The sequence below is a fragment of the Macrobrachium rosenbergii genome, chromosome 26 (genome assembly GCF_040412425.1).
Source record: "Macrobrachium rosenbergii isolate ZJJX-2024 chromosome 26, ASM4041242v1, whole genome shotgun sequence".
In the NCBI taxonomy this organism is placed as follows: domain Eukaryota; kingdom Metazoa; phylum Arthropoda; class Malacostraca; order Decapoda; family Palaemonidae; genus Macrobrachium; species Macrobrachium rosenbergii.
In genome coordinates, this window is record NC_089766.1 from 7876653 (window position 1) to 7895299 (window position 18647).

The 18647-nt window shown below is 35.1% G+C and overlaps 1 long non-coding RNA gene across 1 annotated transcript; it reads right to left on the reverse strand.

Annotated features, from left to right (window-relative positions):
* Positions 1-1737: 1737 nt before the first annotated feature.
* On the reverse strand, positions 1738-9816 carry LOC136852985 (uncharacterized). Its single transcript, XR_010857293.1, has 4 exons — positions 9736-9816; positions 7966-8045; positions 5459-5523; positions 1738-5143 (listed from the first exon to the last, which is right to left on the reverse strand). It is a non-coding gene; the product is annotated as an uncharacterized lncRNA (long non-coding RNA).
* Positions 9817-18647: the final 8831 nt, after the last annotated feature.

Sequence of the window (18647 nt, forward strand, 5' to 3'; positions counted from 1 at the left end):
GCCCAAACAAATTCACATGGATTACATGACAACACTATTCAGGTTTACGTTACAGGGTCCCATAGGATCTACAGTCAATACAGATCACAGGCAATTCAGTACGACCATCACTTACTAATGAGTCTTACTGCAGTAGTTATACTTGAGCATCTGTTCTGTATACCTGGTCAGTATGACATCAATATTCATCCTTAACGGTACTCAAAGGGATTTTTTCTTTGTGACTGCAATGTACACAGAGTCCAACAAAGCACTTTACTATTTAAGCAAATCAACTTACATGAGACTGTTATGTATGTATTCATGTACCTGAATTACCAAATGTTACTACAAGTTACAGGTCATAGACTGAATAAATACCTTTGTTCAACATCATGTAAACATACCAGATAAAATCAACCATTAAAACAAGTCAGAAATACCAATGCCATTCCAATACAAACTGAAATGAGTGCCATTTATTCAATGTGTTCCAATGTAATTAAACATTCTTATATACATAATCAACTGTTAAAAAACCTCATAATTCAATTTTTTGTTTTGAAAACATGATATACAAAGACATTCTTTCAACATTAATTCAATTCTATGAAAATGGTGATTTAATGAGACCTTTACTGTGTCTGAAATTTTACGTTTTTAAGCAGCATATTTGTTTACTCCCTTATAGTCATTTAGCACCTAAACTAAATATACTAAGATGTGGCAGCAATTTATCAGCATCTCTTAGCAATTTAAACTGAAGTGGGTTAGAAATCTTCAGTGGAAGATTTGTGTTTTGACAGATTCTAAATTCAAAGAACTTTCTCTAGGAAATTAACTCAAGAGGTCATACAAATCGGATAAAGATTGTCACTTCTTCACGCAGCTTGTTCAAGAACCATCCAAGAAACACAGGACAGAACTTGAAGGGAATGTCAAGCATCTCACCAAAGGTGTCTTTGTGCTCCATCTATAGATAAGGTGAACATGGCTGACTTTGAGAGGTTACAAAGTGAAAAGTCTTACCAGCATGAAAGAAGATGGGCCCAGACAAGTCTCAACATCTGATTAAGAAAACATTATGACTCTCAGGGGAACTCAGTATGGGCGACTGTGGTGAGCTAGTGGAGATGATGCCTTTGCAGAAGCAAAATCCTTCAAACATCCTCAATTCTTTCAGGAACATTATGGGATCCCAAACCTCTGACAGGATGACCACATTGCCTGGCCATGTAGCACACAAGGGTGTGGCCACTTTATTCTGATTCTTTCCACTTCACATCTGTTAAAAAAAGATCTGTCAAATTCATGTGAAATTACAAAATGTATGACAAACCCTAACATGAAATAAACAGATGGCACATAGCAAAAATACTGACTACTAAAAATAAGATATAAGCAGGATCACTCACATGGTTACTTTTGTAACACCTCAAAATAAACCACACACAAATAGTATTTTGAACTCACAGAATGATGAACAGTCAAGTTGCCTTAAAGGAATGTTTACAGTATATTGTCATGAATAATACAGCAGAACCACCACAATTCTCTATCAAATAACCCACACTTGAGTAAATTTTTCATATGCTAATCTGACTCTTCTAGGCAAGGTACATATTGTTAAACCCTAGTTATTCACACCATTTTAGTGAATGGACTTGGTAAAACCTTTGTGATCAACTCAAATTGAGACCAAACAGTGCCAACACCTTCCTAATCTAACTTTTCAAGACTGATCCTTGTTAAAACTTTGATAATCTGACTTTTTGAGAAAAGGACTGCTAATACCTTGCTAATCTGACCCTTTTAAAAATATGACTACCACATCTATTACCACTCCCCAAAATATCACAGGTGTGCAAATATTATATACAGGATGTGAAAGAAAAAAGGGTCTAACGTTAAGGAACAAAATCAAATACCTCATGAACACAACCCAGAATATAAATACTGTAGAAGCAAAAATATTGTACTACTTTACATTTCCTTTCTTTTCTTGCCGGATAAAAGTGACTGAATTATATAAAAAAATTTATTTTAACTACCATACCTAAGGCTTGGAGAAATGAAAATGTATGGACACCCCAAGAAAACATACTGATCACAAACCCACAAGATAATATTTTATATTAACTACATGTACTGCAAGCAAAAAAACCCTGACACTCTACAAACAGAAACAGGTTTTAAAGGTGAAATGATGAATTTTATGTTATATTGAGATGATTGGAAGTGAATCTTAATTTTTGCCATGTTAGATGTAGTTAAAGAAGTTAGACAACAAAGTGGGATGAGACTACAATGAATAGACAACATATAAAAGCAATGCAACTGGAACTGAATGACACTGAATGACCCATCTGCTATCACCTCCAGGGGCTCTTCCTCAGTAAGTGCCTTTCCTTAATTTTCTAGTTCTGAGTAGCAACAGAAGCAGCTATGGTACCTTACTAAAAGGAAGGGAAATTTTTGTAAACAACATATAGGTCCCTTTGCATGGTGAAACAAATAGGTGGCTGATAAAACAAGGGATTACACCACTAAGCAAAACTTAAAGACTACAAACGAACAAATGACAACCAAGTGAGATGTTTCTGTGGTAATAAAATTTTTTTAATGGCACTGATATGAATGAGTGTCCTGCTCATATTTACAAAACCTAGTTATAAAAGACACAAATTCAAAAGAGCTTTTACTAATGAAATTAAAGTCATACCGTATATACTCGTGTAATGCGCGATCTCGTGTGTTGTGTGACTCCCAAATTTTCACCCATAAAAAATGATTTTATCATGTATCTCATTTATCAGGCGAGTTCCTATTTTGACAATAGACTAACCTCTTTTTCCCATCTTCTAGTTAAATAAGTTAAAAAAGTAACAGAGAATGATAAAAGTACTGTATTGTTAGTAACGCTAAACTCACTGTGTACATGCAGACAGCCATAAATCATCAAACAAGAAACAGCCGTTTTGCTATGAACAACCAAATCGGATAACAACAGCTGTTTTGCTTGTGTTTCAACCATCACACGGTAGTGAACTATTACCGTAGTTATGTTACATATGATGTTAAGCAGAAAAGGACCTATATATTTTTACATTATACCCCTATTCGTTATGGAGAAATGATCGGCAAGGAAATATACTGCTAAATTTAGGCTGCAAGTTGTAGCTGAAGTTCAGAAAACATACATTCAAGCTGTTAATGACTATAAATTATCATGCACCAACACCCTGAATGAAACTCCCCTAAACTTCGATATGCCATCAAACTCGACAGTGAATAAAATTGGAGAGAAAAGTATTTTAGTTAAAACTACTGGGCATGAAAGAATACACTTTACTGTTGTTTTAACGTGTATGGCGGATGGGATGAAACTTTCCCACATGGTTATCTTTAATCAGAAATTGATGCTTAAGCAAAAATCCTGAAAGGTATTATTGTCCACATTCATGAAAACCTAAACAATGCAAGTGGCGCATGATCGCTATGTTTGTATTTTAAAATGCAATGGTAATATGAGAATACAGTACATACAATATTATTGGATACAGTGAAGTAAAGCATAACTCTTCATAAGATCCATGGAAAAGATGCATATTCATTATGTTTGTATTTTATATGTTAATAATATGTGAATATTACAAACGCTAATTTTATACTTCTTATGATGCGACCCCCTCAAAATTAGCTTCAAAATTAGGTCTTCAAAAGTCGCATGATATGCGAGTATATACGGTATTCAATACAATGTGACACAAAGGATGTCATTAAGTAATATTCATCAAATGCATGTCATGGTCTAATGAGCACATTCAACAATCATTAATCCTTAAAATTTAACGAAAACTTATTTATAACTTTCATATTAGGAATTACCTACACAGTATATTAAAAAATTACACAAACTTGCACAGCCTAAATGATAACCTTTGGTTCTTTTAAAAATGAATTTCTTTGATGTAATACACAACAAAACAGATATGCCATAATCAATATTCCTCCAGTGGATATCACCAATAGTGTAATGCTTAAATACCAATCTTGTTTAAACCTACTTCTCAATTAATCACTGCTCCAGCCCTGTAACATACTAGGCATTACTGGATATTGCATTACACCAAACTACTTCAGTGCAAGTGGCAAGGTTTGATAATGAGGCCCAAAAGCCTAACGCTACCTTAGAGTGAGGAATGAAAAGTAAGCCTACAAGTTTTTAAAGATGAACCATTGTGAATAGTTCTGGAAAAATACAAAACTTTAGCTTTGAGAGTAACAATAAGGAATTGCGTAATGTTATATGCCTATGTAATAACTGAGAAAGTCTTACGGTACTGTAAATGATTGATGATTCCTACAGGCAAAGTATAATCCTGGGATTAAAAATATCCAAAATTAAATCTCGACATATAGATACAGAAATGGTTTGAAATGCCAGATTACTAAAATGCATTTCTGTGTCCTGTGATATAAATTATGGGTCTAGAGGTTTCATAATTATGAAGTTTGATGCCATTAAACAATTGTTAACCTAAAATTTCACATAAAGGCAAAGGTTATACTGTAATGGTCAGGACACAAGCACAATGGAGGATGGAGGACCACCACAGCTGAGAATGAAGGTGTGATAGATGTGAAGACTAGTGATAGGTCCAGCAGACAATAAAGAGACAACCTTCCTGGGAATCTGTATGAACAGGGGAATCAAGATCCACATGACTGGACTGAGACAGCATATAGTTATATGGAAGGATATGGGATCACTGGAAATAGGTCACAGTGAAGACTGAGTCAACTTGGCAAGTGAATAGCGGAGCTGATTACAGTCTATGGAATGAGCAGCTACTTCAAGTTTAGCTTTAAATGGCATGACAGTGCTAGTAATAAATAATCTTTATCGTGTGTTGACCTCCTTAAATAGTCTTAATCCTGTGTTGACCTTCTTCATACAATCCAACATACAGTCTTTTATCATGTGTTGACCCTTCCATTAGGTCCAACAAAGGCTCCTCATCCTGTGTTGACCTTCTCAAAACCTAACACACTGTCTTTAGCCTGTGTTGATCTTCATAAAACCTAGAGACGACTTCTGAGATCCAATGCTCATTATTGTACTTAATTCATCCTTTGGTCAGAACTCTGTGGTGGCAAGCCTCTGAGGAAGGAAGAATACAAAGGTAATTCAACATGAATGACTTCCTGTTCCCAGTAAATGTTATGTGACCACTTAGAGTCTGTTTTCATTTCTTATACCAGATTATAAACTACTAATTAGCAATACCAGGCAACTTTTGAGTTACTAATCTAAGGTCTCTGAGATACATAATATTCCTTCTATTCATTACTATTAAACGGTTTTTAGCCCATATAATGTAGTAGTACATTAGCTCCTCCCCAAAATGATTCTATTTATAAACAAGAGTAATCACTATTTCAACATAAAATTTCCAAATACAGGGATGCAACATACCTGCTAAATTCTCCAGTTATAATCACTCCCAAAACCTGTCCCTGAGAACCATCAAATGTCAAAATCTGAAATAAAAGAACAATGAAATCAATTCAATTTAATTACCTGATAATCATGAATCAATGCAAATAAAATTATATATTGGTACACAATAACACTGTCTCATAATTACAATCCACCATTTCCCAAATCCCTTTGTTTTAGCAAACTTTGTGTAATTGGCATGTGAGAACACCTGATGGGGATCTTCCTCCCTTACCTGCTGTCTCAACCAACATTTTTATTCACACAGTAAAGCTACAAATGTAAGTCTTTAAAAAAGTCAAAACTGTTCTACAATGTCTGCATTCACACAAAATAAAAACCTTGTTTGATAAATACTGGATAGCTACTGACGTGGGAGGTAATGGCAGACTTCATAAGTTTTAGAAATGTTCACTCACAGACCATCTGTGGAACCTTTTTTTTTTTTTTTTTTTTTTTTACAAAGAAAAAGGGTCCTACTGAACCAGCTGAAATTACTGCTCTCATCAGAATGCATGGAAGTAAATCATAAGCTTTCAAGTTGTTCCAGTGTGGTATTCAGGCACTTGATCTAATGGTTTCTGGATTGGGGAAAATTAGTCAGTTCTGTTTTGAAACAGCATACATACCTCCATGCAATGTCCAATATACATTCCAAAGATCTTCTGTACTTACAGAGATGACAAGACCAGCAAACAACGTGGGTGCCAGTGAAAAATGAGACAACCTGGCACGTCCTTAACTACATGCCTTGTGCAATAACACATCACTACATGCCTTGTACTAAAAATGTCTAGTAAAAATGTGATAAAAGTATGGTAGTAACAACGGTACCTAAAATACATTGCAGTAAACAAAACATGAAGAAATTTAACTATAAAATCCAAAAAGCAAATGTGAGTACCAACCACCATACCCACTGGGAATGCAGACCAAAACCTTGTGCAAACAAAATAACAAAAAAATACTCCAATATAAAAACAACAATTAAATTTTTTTAAAAAGTAAAGAGGGTCAAGAGAATCATGAAATGGACATGGAAACAGTGTTTAATTGCAGACTGGCCAACTAGCCTGCAGCAACTAACTGTCTTGTTTAAAAAAAAAATAAAAACCCAAGATGAAGGAGAAAGATGCCCAACCTTAGGCAGTCACATCTGCTGGGAAAATTATCATCAACTTTGTCATTATGTAATTCAGTAACCTAACAGACCTGACTGTGAACTGCTACTTTGTACTTGTGTAAGGAAACAATGACAATAAAAGGCAGTTTTCACATTTGTTTCCACAATGCAAGAATGAAAACCAGTCTGGTGTTGCATAAACCATCCATACATTTTCCTATGATTTCTTAGCTTCTTACTTAAAACTAGAGTGCTCCAAACAGGCTGGAAAGAGAAACAATGAATGAAATAAAAACTGAAGAGAATCATACCATTCACTGTTTGGATGAAGCAAAGATGGCCCGAAACAAGGATGATGAATTATTGCAAGTTGCTGTAATTTGAGGGCCAAGCTGAACTCTGTTGAGGAACGTTTCATCCTCAGAAATTTGTTCCAGCATGTTAACTGTAAACTCTGTTCATCTTGGTTTATCATTTGGCTCAAGTTTTGTCATCCAAAGACTTGCATGGGAGTCATACCTCCATTTCTGAAGGGTGACAGAAGTGTCTAAAGATTTTCTTAAAGAAATTAGGGTTTGGGTGAAATGGACCAACTATAAAAAGTGGTTCTTTTGTCTACAGTTTACCTGGTCCCTCCTGATCTGGGGAATTTTAATGGTAAATCCTGGTTTTTAAACAGTATTCAGAGAGAGAGAGAGAGAGAGAGAGAGAGAGAGAGAGAGAGAGAGAGAGAGAGAGAGAGAGAGAGAGAGAGAGAGAGAGAGAGAGAGAATGAATCATAAACATGAATTAAGCTAAAATCACTTATATTCTTCAAGCTATAAAAGTTCTGTTGTAAAGTCTAGAGTACTGATGGGACTGTGTTCTGCCAGCCATTAAAAGCAAGATTAAGAAAAAGCTTAGTTAACTAGTGGCTACATTCAGCTAGCTAACAAAATGTGATAAAGAGAACGACCTGAAAAGCAACACCTATCTGAGAATCATAAAGAGAATCTCTTGACACCTCTGCATGTCTGTGGAAATAAAAAGAAAATTATCAATTATCTGCCAAATGACCTCTAATTATTATATTATTCAGAAGATGAACTTTCATATGGAACAAGCAAGCACTGACTTGCAAAGAATACGATGTTCCAAAGGAAGAAGTTCAGAGGAAGAAGTAAAGGTAGAAATACAGAAAGAAGAGATCTCACTTATTAAAAAACAAAAAATAAATTAATAATTTAATAAAATAAAAATATTAAAATGCAAGATTTGTATTATGGTAGTAATAAGAATGTCACTATTCTCCTAAATCAAATCTAATATTTTCCCATGATAATCAAGGTATATTTTACAGTTATGACAAGAATTTTCTTACCCATTAAAGTCCATTTTAGCTGCATATAAAAAATCATCCTGCTGGTACAATAACCGAACTGAGTCCAAGATTGCATCTATCTGCAATAAAAGCAATATGTAACCATATTTGTTCAATATGAGAATGCAGGATGATTTTCTGCGAACTTTAACCACTAACAATACATCACTTTCTCTTGGTTGCAGAAACATAATGCAGGAATTCTGCATGTTTCACATGTAGAATTCAAAGGATAAAAACAAGATAAATCGATCAACCCAAAATACAAACGTTAATCTTTAAAACAATTGAAGCAAACCTCTTAGGAAGTCACAGATAACCAGTATGCTATTGGTACTAAGCATCAAGACGAGATTATAACATATATATACCATCTGGATGTAGTCTAGTAACATCATACACTTCAGCCTACTGTTCAAACTAAGCTGAAATAAGGAGTCTCTAAATACTGCTTAGTAAGGTGTTTCAACAGATTAACCAAAACTCATATATTTTGTCTCTAGCAGTGGTAATTTAAGAATTAAGACAAATTTATAAAACATCCTAAAAACACAAATTGCACATAGGCTATCTAAACATGATCATTCATATGCATGAAAAAAAAGCCACTGATATACGCTATGCTACGAATTAGCATCAATATCCACAACCACAGCTGTATTGATGTTTTGTCTGAATCACATGAAACTCTTGCACTTATTAGGCCTAGGCCACAACTACCATAAACACATAGGTTACTGTACCTGCAAATAGCAATGGACATAGTCTTTTTTCAAAATTATTCCTTAAATCAATAAAAATGTTCAACTTACACATTTTAAATATATGTGGCAACGAAATATATACAAGTTCCCCAGCGTAAACAATTTTTTACTTTTCGTACAATAGCCGACGCTACGCCTAAGCTAGGTCCCTGAAGGTATTCCATCTCAATATTCTGGCCTGGGCAATCGTTAATAAAGTCAATTAACGGTAGAACTATATAGTAGCTCCGTGGCAGCGACTGCCTTCTAACTTAACTTTTTCTACAGTTTTCTGGTTGCTAATTATGAATTTACCTTTAATTTTTGGCGCTCGTGTGTAATTAACCCCTGAAGTCCATCCAACAAGGGGTTTTCATATGCGATCTTCACAAGACAGAGCACGGGTACGTCTGTTTTGAACGGTTCATATCCCGTCCGGCAAGTGCAATAACTTGTAAACGTATGGGTACCCAACCCTCACCCCAATCCCGGGCCAGTACTAAACACGGCGAAAGGACATTCCATTCAGCCAACAACAAACAGATGCACTGCCAGTATCAAAAACCCAAAAGTGTAGAAAAAACCAGCTGAAAAGGTCAAAACAGGCGCGGAACTAATATATAGAATTACCCAACTGATTTTTACCGTATAAATTAACGGCCTAAAAAGTAAGCAGACCTAAGCAAGAGCTCCGCATGGGGTACAACTTTGGAAATAGAACTTTCCTCTAGCATTTTGGTTGCTTATCAAGATTTTGCCGTTATTTTTTGTCGGTCAACTTTAATTAACCTGTAATTAACCTCAGAAGTTGTACGTTGGCCATCCTGGAATGCAGTCACACATATGCAGTGTTGTACGGGAACTTTTGGTAAAAAGTAGTTTCCGTCACCAAGGGGTCTGGGGTTAGGACATAAATGTCGTTTACAGTGTTTTCCGAGCATTTGACCTCCCTAAACCTTGTAATATACGTCTTTGTAACTTATACAACACAAATTAATGAGTATTAATTATCATAAGATGGAAATACCTGCGAATATCCAGCGAAATAAGGGATCGAAGTCGTGCTACCTTGTTACCGCGGCCATTGCTCGGACGGAGTGTCTGTGAGTGCTGTTGCTCAAGTGCGTTTTATTCGAAGATATTTTTAATATCTTTACTCAAAGAAAATAACATGATAAATCTATAACCAGATAATATATTAAACTTTAATCAAGTATGAATATAATATTTTTAAGGATATTAAATAAGATTTTACCTGCTGATAAAATTATTTTCGCTGATAACAGTTCCACTGTGCCAATGTCCCCGAGAAAAAGTTTGTTTACAGGGCCTTTGAATTTAAAATAGTACAGCTACTCATTTTACACATGTATATGCAAAAACATTACAGAACCTTACATATAAATGTACAATAAGTATATTCGTAGATATAAAAAGTAAGTGTATTAGTTATTTACATATTCGTCATTTAAGCAGTCTACTGTGTATAAAAGCATAAAATTACACCGCAGATATCTGGATGTAATGTACAGTGTTACCTTAAACATGCATATATAAACGCTTTAAGTACGTTTCCCACATTGTTACACACACACACACACACACACACACACACACACACACACACACACACACATATATATATATATATATATATATATATATATATATATATATATATATATATATATATATATATATATATATATATATATATACACGAGAGTTAATGTTTGCATATTCACATATCTGCTTTGTCATGAAATGTTAATTGGATAACATCAAAATAAACTGGCTACTCTAGGCCCATGGCCCCACAGATGCTCACAACTAAAATCTGTTGCAAGTTACTGCAGGCAAGACCTCACAGAGGTCCACGAAAGCTCAAGGGCGTGCAGTCTGGTTTCATTGGTGGTCACCCCTCTGAGCAAAATCCAGCCTCAAATCAAATGCTAAGTAGCCAGTAAGTGTTATGCCTGGCATTCATTACTGACCAAACCCTTGACTCACTGTCACGTAATTTTTCATTTCGTTAATTTAAAGAAAACGAGATATTTACATGAGGTGGTATACTTAGCTAAAGGTGTTAGCATTCGAATTACGGATGTAAATAATTCCATTTTTCTATCGTTTCTGAAGGAGCATAAAGCAATGGAAAATTATAAAAAATAATTAAAATAATAAAGCTGTCATCTGATGGGTAAATGAAAGACTAGGAATACAGTCCGCTTTGGAACGGATTGCAATATTCTTCTGTATTCAAATCGAACGCACCCGACTAAGCTCAGCATAACAGGGTGATGCAAAAATCATTCTTGGAAGTTAGCATCCAAATAATATGGCTCAAACGCGTATTTAGTGTCTCACTTTGTTAAATATAAAGCTCATTAATTTACTAATGGTCTTAAGATACAATTTTGCAGAGCTCAAAATATTTCTGTTTAAACAAAAGCTAAGCAAGGTGTGTTTTAATACTCTTGACTAGTCATAGATCAAGTTGATAAAAAAAAAAGTGAAATACAGCCAACTGAAAGATTGTAACAGATTGCAGTACGTCCAACAAATGCACTTACAAACAATTGATTTAATACAAATATCTAAAACCAAAATACTCTGCTGGACTACATAAGACAGTGCATACATATACAGGGTGACACAAAAAGATATTTGAGTCCCTCAAAAGATAGATATTGGCTAATCAAGATTGTATTGTCTTTTAGCTTCAGGAATAAGAAACTAAAACATAATCAAGAGTATCTGAAGTCCCAGTTTTGATTACAAAGCAGCTGACCCTCCTTTTATTCAAAATTTCAAGTTAATTAAAACAAAGAACGTATTGCTTTGAGATCCTTGGAAAGTCACACATACAGGGTGACATAAAATGAAACTGTTGTATTGGTCATTACAGGTGCTCGTCTATTAGATTATCTCATGCTACATAACTGGACTAACTTACCTCCTATCATATCCTAGTAACATTAAGAAGGGCGCCAATACACCTACAAGCTTATTTAAGTTATATTTAGTCCTATTTCGAATCTCTGTTAAACCAAGAGCTCGGTACTTTGGAATCGTTGGAGAGACCGATAAACAGGGTGACGCAGAAGTTACCATTGCTGAAAGAAGCCTCATTATCGGTGGTTTATTCGCCTTAGTTAAATGCTTACGAATGGGGGAAAGTTAAATCTTAATCGTTAGATTATTCTGGAACTCTTGGGGCTTTCCTTACTGTTATATTTTTTATTTTAATAGTAATTGGGACAGAACAAAAGTCTGTACTTTAGGATCCTTGCCCAGACAGCTCCTCACTTGTACAGGGTAACACAATAAAAAAGTAACACAAGACTGACTAAAATTACTGGTTTAATACTAAAATGAAGCTTTTCAAATTAGAACTATAAGAAACTATTCATAATATGAGATGTTTCGAGGATCTCATGTCCTTTATCAAGCCTGATTATTCTTAATTTCAGCTGGAATTTTTGACAAAAAAAAAGTAATGCACTTACTTTATTCTCCTTGGCAATTCAAACAGGTTTTAAAAAGGCGGGGCATTTACAGGGTGACCTAAAAGTAGAAGTCAAAGGGCGTGACCATCATATTGATGTATTCTAAATAGAAACAAAGAAATATCAAATGCAAAGATGTTTTAGATGTTACAGGTTTAACACTTTTCATAATTTAGATGTTTAAGGTGTTGTTTCCTTACGACTGAAACTGAATTATCAGAATTTACATAAATGTAAAAACTACTTACTCTGTGGTCCTTGCCCACAGCCAATCACCAAATACCGGGTGGCATAAAAAAGAAAGAGGACTGTTGGTAAATTTAAAATGTCAAATGTACCGATTATCTTATATTTTAAATAGGATTACAAGATGACTTGAGTCTCATGAGACTGTCTTAAAAGGTCCCCAGTCTTTTCTGTACTTAGCAAGACCTCCTTTTATGTGAAATATTAAAAGAAGTAACGCCCACAATGAAGTACTCTAAGATCCTTGTCCATTCAAATCTGAAGGGCGGTAAAACTAAATGATACAGGGTGGTGCAAACAAATTACTGAGTAAATACAGGGTGGTACAGAATTTAGTAACAAAACAAAGGGAAACAAATTTGTCATTCAGCCGCCAGAGACGAATCATATAGCAAGTACAGGGTGACACAAAGTGCCCTGGAGATATGAAATCACAGGCATTGGAATCCCAAGAATCATTGCCTTATGACTGGAAAAATCATAACCTCCAACATAGATTATTTTAGGCGCCAGCTCATCCTTCATATCAATTAATCTTCCTTCAAGTGCTAAAATAATGTTAAAACATTTCAAAAGTCACCCTCTTTACAGGGTGATCCAGGAAATAATGGCTCATTTCACCAAATGTCAAGCAATGCACTAACCATGGAGGGATCAAGTCATACAGGGTTATGCAGAAGTCTTCTGATGACATAGACTAAGTACATGGTACTTTAGGCTCCTTGGTCATTCAAATAAGAGGGATCCCGCCAGTGCATGTACAGGGTGACTCAAAATCTATTTTGAAATAACAGTTACTAGTGCAGGGTGTTGCAGAAACTGCTTTCTTGCTATCACATCGCTAGTTACTAACTTACTATTTTGATTTTGTGTTTTGGCCGAGTAGAAATCAAACAATCTTTACTGTAAGATTAACTAAAAACATTAAGCTTTACTTACAAGGTGGCTGGGCTTTCAATTTAGAAGTGTCTTTACTTGGTACTTCACTAAATATGCCTTGCTTTAGAATCCTTGAATCTTTGTGCGCTGTGTAATACAGGGTGATACAAAATGTACCACAAAGTAACAATCCATAAATATTTGTTAATCAGTTATCAAGGGCTTCTCAGCTACAAATAATGACCTCTGTTTATATCATTGTGATATTAGGAAGGTCTCAGATACACTCTCCAGCATATGAGTACTCTATTTTGGGTGTGATTTAGTCTCAAATAAGTAATGTGTTCTGTAATTTAGTATCCATGGCTTCTTGAAAGACAGGGTGATACAGAAGTTATTGGGGGAAAATAAACCACATGGATAGTGGTTTATTGTATCTCTAAACCTCATGAATTGAAGAACTAATTAATTTAATACTATCATTTTTTTTCTCAAGAATCTTAGGCTCCTTTACACGGTCAAATTTTACTTCGGTCGCACCTGTACAGAGGAAAAAGTAAGTGCTCTGTGGTCCTTGCCTACTTGACACTTGCCAATACAGGGTAGCACAAAAAGAAACTTAGGTCTAAGGTATTAATAACATTGCCTCAATACGCATTACTATTACTCTGAATGAAATGACAAAAACTGCTTTATATTCAAAGACTATTCTAAAGATCTCAGGACCTTATTTAAACCTAAATGAACTTTATTTTACCTGGGATATTTGAGAATTGACAGACTAAATATAAGGTACTTTAGGATTCTTGGTAATTCAAATAGGCTGCCATCAGCCCAATACAGGGTGGTTCAAAATCCTACATTGGCCAGCATTTATTTACTTTATAGGCAAATTGCTACCCTATGAAGAGAAGGCAGAAATACCAGATGCCATAAAAGATGTAAAAACCACTCATTTTTAAGCACATACTGTCCATGTTTATGGAAATGACCAGACTTGATATACAGTTAATATGGCAATTACCTGAACCAGTCGAAGCAACCCAACCTAAAATGCTTACAAATTACAGGGTGGCGCAAAACATATCTATGGCAGGCAACATTTAGAAGTCTTATGAGCATTTCCTCTCAATTGAAGATAAGCCAAATAGGAAATAAAATAATACTCTCAAGGTTTCAGGGATGGTCCTGAAGGATAGTTTTGCTCTACTTCATCAAATCCCATTGAAAAGGAAACTGAGGGAGTGACATACACATCCTTGCCTGCGGAACCTCAAATGGCGAACAAATACAGGGTGACCCAAAAGTATCACACATTAGGACTGTCAACGATATTCCTCAATCACCGTATGACAAGCTTTTCGGTTACATAAAAATCACCTGTTCCAACATCATGTTAATACAGCTGTTTTGTTGTCTTTTAATCCAATTAAAAATTAAATATTAGGCACTTTAGTATCAATGGCTAGGTGAAAGACAGAGTCCTGCAAACATTATTAGACAACAAACTTCAGAGGTTTATTCGAAATTAAGAAAATATAAGTCTCATTATTTGTAAGCTTTAAGGAACATTGGACCTTCCACCCCCTCCCCGCCGATAAAATCTTAATTGGTAACTACATAGCCTACATCATAAAAGTTGGTGGAGAACAAAGGACTGGCAGGAAAATTTAGTGATGCTGACTTTATATATATATATATATATATATATATATATATATATATGTAAAATGTAATGTCTATATTAACAGAGTCGTCTTTGAACAAATTTCCAGGCTGGAACTTGGAAGTCTGCATTTGATAACTGTTAGTTGTGTACATACCTTCTAAGACAAATAATACATTTCAAGTCAATATTCTAAGTTTACAGACAGAATACTTTGCATACAGTGATGATACATCGTTTTACATATAGAATATAGACCAGAATATTGAATTTAAGCTTAAGATCAAGCACTGGCTCCCATGAGGTCATCCAGTAGAAAGGATTGAAAGGTGTAACAAGAGGAAAAAGCTCACAGTTGCAAAATATATCAACTGTTAGGGGGGTGGAAAGTAAGATGGAGGACGGAGCAGTTGTATTTACCCTTAAAATGAGTTACCTGAGTCAGAGACATCAATTTCTGAGACCTACCTCCTATTCTTGTGAGATTTAAACAACCAAGATGTTCCTATTCTAAAATCCACCACCTTACGGACACAGACCCTCGCGGCACTTGCCTGACAAAGGTCGCCTTCCTCATCCTGGACCTGGGTCGAAAGAGACGGTCTGGCAAAACAAGGTGAAACAAGTAATCCTAAGAAGCAGTTGTCAGTGTCTTCACAATAAAGCTACATCAGTGGTCAGATTCTGTGATGTGGATCCTGCTGGAAAGGACATAAAACTCACGTACCTTCTTAAAAGCAAAATCTAGAAGTGCCATCTTTAGAATAAGGTTTCTAGACCTAGAGGTGTTGACCTAATGGGTTTCTTGTGGAGTTTCAAAATGATTTTTATTTCTTGTATAAAAAATGGATGGATGGAAGGAATATAGAATTTAGGCCAGCGGTCAAGCGCTGGGACCTATGATGTTATTCAGGGCTGAAAGGGAAACAGAGTAGAAAAGTTTGAATGGTGCAACAGGAAGAAAACCTCAAAGCAGTTGCACTATGAAACAATTGTTAGGAGAGGGTGGACAACAAGATGGAAGAAAGAGAGTATGAATGGAGGTACAGTAAAAGGGAGGAAAGGGGGTTGCACCTAGGGGCCGAAGGGACGCTAAAAAGAACCTTACGTAATGCCTACAGTGCACTGCACGAGGTGAACTGACAGCACTAATCCCCCTTAAGGGGTGTATAAACACGGAAACTTGTAACACTTTATGCTGGGTTTCGAAAAAGCAAAATTTAATACACTGAAATTATTTCCCTTATGTCCTCCCTTTTTATTTTTTTAAATAGTAAAATACACAATATTTTATCTATTATAGCATACACATGGAAACACAATTATTTTCAGTCACTTCACAATTTTTTCTGAAAGCTGAAATGGATTTCCTTCAAACGTTTCTGTTGTACATTATACTTTTTCTAAATTTTTGCTAAAAGAAAAAACCCTGAGAATATGAAATCCTCCTGTATGCTAGATGTATGGAAACAAGAAAAATGTCACATGTAAAAACTATGCATTTCAAAGGGATTATACAGCAAACTGAATAGGATTATAGAGAAAGACATATTTTTACACAAAGGATGTATTTTTGCAAAACTATAAAATTTATATACAGCATATAAATATTTACAAAACAACTTACAAAACTAGATGCAAAAATCTTTTGCCCTAGAATACCCATATCATAACAGGCAATTTAATTCAAAGCACAAAACAATGACTTTAAACAAGATGAATTGTAAAGGAATGTTCTTTTGGGAACCTTGAATACCATCATGTGAAAGGTGAAGAACTATCTTTTAAATTAAGTAAAAATGACGTTGGTGAAATGAAAAGGTTTTTACAAAATTACATCTATCAAACTAATGAAAGCTGTTTTTATAAACTCGATTTTTCATAAACTTCTCTGCATCACTACTTGATCCTGCATCTGCATCACCACTTGATCCAGCACCAAAAACTTGACAATCACACTGATGGGAATCCTAATCATTTTTATTGACACTTACGAAGATGAGATGGGCTTAAAAATATGGAAAACTTAATATAATTATGAAGCTCTGAATGGACTTTCCTATGACACTTATAAAACTGCCTCTCTCTCTCCACATTCAAATACATCAACACCACTCATCTGTGTGCTAAGCCTTCCCCCTCTGTGATGGTCTACAATCTAGCCATGATTTTCTCTACCAACTGGATAGATTCTTTACTAATAAATTTACTGTGAATTAACTTTCAACAGCAGATGTGGAGGCTAGCAGGTATAATCTTGAAGGTATAATGTTTTCGACACTCGACTCAGAAGAGAATGTTTTCTCAAAATCAATGACAATTCCCAATTTGGTAACTTCCTGACGGTACGCCTCTGTTCCTCCATCACGACCACGTCATACCCTGACAATCACGCACACCCTCTCCTTCAGGATGTGACAAGTTCCTCCATCTACACTAGTTTCACAAGATGGCCAACTCAGTACATGAGATCATTGATATACTGCACAGTCAAGCAATATTCCCTACTATAATTTGCAAAACCTTCCTGTTAGAAGCGTGATTATACAGTTTTGTAAGTCTGACAGCAGGTACCAGATGACCCAAAAATTATTCTTATAGATCAGACGCCTCTTGAAGGGAAAAGAGGAGAGGGAAATGTTTCTTTTATGACAAGCATTGGTCAGCTGGTAGTACCCTTTCCTTTCATTTGATACTCCTGGGTTCAATCCTGATGTGAGTTAGATATTTATTTCTATTACACATGTGATTTTCTGTTATTTCCTTCGTGTTCACTCAGATGGGGTAATTTGTATGAAATTTCTTTCAACTCGATTATTGGTGGGTTGGGAAGTTGGGTAAAACTAACTGGTATGCATGGTGTCACCCGTCCAGGTAATACCTCAGGCACAAAAGTACTGGGATTCCAGCTTCATTTAAGATCTAAATGGGTCAGTTGGTAGTGCCCTTGCCTTTCACCTGGGTTCGATTCCAATGTGAATTAATAATAATAATAATAATAATAATAATAATAATAATAATAATAATAATAATAATAATAATCACTTTCCCACTACAAAGTTATGCCATCCTTAAAATCAGTGAATAAACCCAAACACTTTTTCTTATAAAAAAAAAAAAGGATAATATTGATAAAAAGATTTACATAAACAGTGAAAATGGCAGAAAATAAACAAAAACCAATAGTAGGAGACAAAGTTAAATCAAGACAGGAATTAAACCTAATCTAGTAAGTCTAAGAACACATGACAACAAATCAATTAGCATTTGGTTGGTAAGTTTGCACTTGATACAAAAAGATAAGATACTGTACTTTAAATAAAGTGCTAAGCCAAAAATTGTATATAAAAAATGCAAACACTATATATCATACAATATAACTTCCCTATTTTTCAGGCTTGAAAGGTATCTTCTTATCTTACAACTGTGACATAGGTTGGCCTACCATACGAAGACTTGCAGTAAATTCACAAAATCCTTCCACTATCAAGGAAATCATCACAAGTCTTTAGATGAAGATTCATTCTTGCTTCTCCTTCTCACTCTACATGAAGAATATTCTGCCCCAGCTATAGGCCCTGTAACCAAAATTGTGTATCCTCCCTGAGTACAGAAATTCACTGTGAGCTGAAGTTAACT